The sequence below is a fragment of the Solanum tuberosum genome, unplaced genomic scaffold, assembly GCF_000226075.1.
Source record: "Solanum tuberosum cultivar DM 1-3 516 R44 unplaced genomic scaffold, SolTub_3.0 scf00109, whole genome shotgun sequence".
NCBI classification, from domain to species: domain Eukaryota; kingdom Viridiplantae; phylum Streptophyta; class Magnoliopsida; order Solanales; family Solanaceae; genus Solanum; species Solanum tuberosum.
This window is the reverse complement of record NW_006239042.1, coordinates 987,933-991,039: the sequence shown is the minus strand read 5'-3', so window position 1 is coordinate 991,039 and position 3,107 is coordinate 987,933.

Sequence of the window (3,107 nt, the reverse complement as noted above, 5' to 3'; positions counted from 1 at the left end):
TCTTCCTCTTCTTCCTCTTCCTCTTCTTCTTCTTCCTTTTCTTCTTCTTCTTCTTCCTTTTCTTCTCCTTCTTCTTCCTCTTCCTCTTCTTCCCCTTCTTCTCCTTCCTTTTCCTCTTCTTCTTCTTCCTCTTCTTCTTCTTCTTCCTCTTCCTCATCTTCCTCTTCCTTTTCTTCTTCATTTTCTTCTCTTTCTTCTTCCTCGTCATCTTCCCCTTCTTCTTCTTCTTCTTCTTCTTCCTCTTCCTCTTCTTCTTCCTCTTCCTCTTCCTCTTCCTCTTTTTCCTCTTCTTCTTCTTCCTCTTCGTCTTCTTCCTCCTCGTTTTCTTCTTCTTCTTCTTCTTCCTCTTCTTCCTCTGCCTCCCTCTTCCTCCTCTTCCTCCTCTTCCTCCTCTTCCTCCTCTTCCTCCTCTTCCTCCTCTTCCTCCTCTTCCTCCTCTTCCTCCTCTTCCTCCTCTTCCTCCTCTTCCTCCTCTTCCTCCTCTTCCTCCTCTTCCTCCTCTTCCTCCTCTTCCTCCTCTTCCTCCTCTTCCTCCTCTTCCTCCTCTTCCTCCTCTTCCTCCTCTTCCTCCTCTTCCTCCTCCTCTTCCTCCTCCTCCTTATCCTCTTCCTCTTCCTCTTCCTCTTGTTCTTCCTCTTCCTCTTCCTCTTCTTGTTCCTCCTCCTTTAGTTCATCATGATATCCTTTATATTGTTGCTGCAAGTAGAGAAAATTCAAATTCCTACTAAACTGATAATTCTCATATGTCATTCCTATATGCAAACATTTACAATTGACACATAAAATTTTCAACACTCAGGACATTCCCTAATCGGGTATCCCCTAAGATCATCAACTAGTGTACTCAAACAATCCATAACAAGTCACCCAATAACTAGTGGAAAACGCAGAACTTTTGTTTGTAAATTGGTATATCTTACTCGTATAAGAAAATTAGTCAGCATTATTGAATCGAGATCCAAAATTCCCTTGTAACCAGAAACAAGGCACTTAATAGAAATCTCATGGAAATCCTTTTTGATTTTTTGAAACAGAATAAATATACCTCTGAACTATCGTAAATGATATGCATATACCCTCTGTCATACTTTTGGGACATTGGTGCCCCTGTTGTCCAAAAACTAGGGGATATATGTCCTTCACTCTAATGGAAGACTAAATAGTGACACATGACACAATCTTATTTGTCCATCCGATATTTAATAAATGTCGAGTCGGTGGATAAGGTTATGACACATGTTTGTCCGTTAGTATGAAGTGTATATATATGCTCTAGTTTTTGGACGCAAGGGCACCAATTTCCTAAAAATATAACGGAGGATATCTGCATACCATTTACAATAGTTTGAAGGTATATTTGTATTTTTTTCCCTCAATTTGTTTACCTATATAATTTTGTATACATTCTTCACAATAACGATGAGTGCAATTACTGCCATGCATCAACGTGTTTGGCAGCGAAAATGCATTTTCCCTAATTTCACAAAAAGTACATGAAGATTACCCTTTTTTAGTTGTACTATTCTCTAGGTTGAGTGAATCTGGAATAAAAGAATACTCAATTTCTACAAGAATTTTCTCAACATGATTAGAGCTTGATTCAAAATTCTTACCGGAATGAAACTGAGATGAGTAGAAGAGAATTTGTTGCAGCTCGATATCATCATCTTTTCTCTTGTAACTATTGTCATTTTTACTAATAGTGATGACATCAGAATTCATTGAGGTGGATTAACTTCAAATTTGCTGGAGTTCAAGATTTGCAAATGTAGACACGTAATTTTTGACCAAACTTAAAGTTTTACACCATTTTAGTGGTTAAATATTTCTTTTATATTTAAATAAAAAAAATTTGGTTTTATCATATTTTAGTAGGTTTATTGTAAAAATATTTGAAAACCACAAAAAATAGAGTCATGTTTTAAGTTAAGTTTTGTTTTCAATTTATCCAAAAGAGAAGAAAATGTTCAAAAGTATATGTTTTCTTTTTATGTATATTTAATAAATAAACTAGTGTTTCTTAATTATATTTTTTAATTAGCTATTTAACTTTTCTTAAATTGATATTAATTGAAAGTAATTAGTCAATATTTTTAATTATTATATTTTATATTTATATATACCTACATAATACCCCACTACCCCCCCCCCCACTTCCTCACACAGCAACACCCACTCCCCGCATATACACCACTACACACACGTACAAAAAGGGAAAAGAAAAAAAGAAGGGAATAAAAACAATCAGCAACATGCCCACTTCCTCACAATATACACAATCCTACATATCATATATATACACACAGACAGTCAACAAATGAAAAAGGCAACTATCCTAACCAACATACACAGACACGAAAGGAAAAATCAGCAAACACACACAGAGCGTACAGAAAAGGAAGGAAAAAGAAAACATCAAGCAGAAAAAAGGAAAAACAAACTCACTATTACTACTATACATACCACCAAACATCCTACCAGACTCTACACCAAACATATCCAACACACACTTAATTAGAAAAAAAAGGAATTCATTTTATTTTTAGTTTACTTTTCTTTTAAAAATTCATCAATACATTCACATATTTTCTTCATTTTTCATTGCTACTTTATGTAAGCACAATACATATACCACCACAAAAAACCTACAAAAAAACTTGTGGGTATTCTAATCGAGCATCGGTCAAGATTTTGCCGTATTAAACTTTACCTTACCTCTTTAATTTATTTATGGAATTTGATGTAATTTTATGACAAGTTTTCTTATAATTTGTTTTATTCATAACTTGATTGAAATGAATAATTTGTTAACTATTATATCTATGTCTAATGAATGATGGTAGCCTTAATCGATGATTTTTTTTTTTATTTTTTTTTATTCGTTAGTTGTGACCTCTTAAAAATGAACGGTCATGACATTGTTCTTGTCTTGATTTAGATAATAATGATAAACTAGGGATTGTTAGGATCAACAAAATATTATTGTTGTTTTATGTTATCACAAAAATGAGATTTATTTTAACAATTCGTTATAGTTTTTTTGTATTAGAAAGTGTATGCTTAGTTTTGACGTCAACTTTAAGAATAATAAAAAATAAAAGATATGG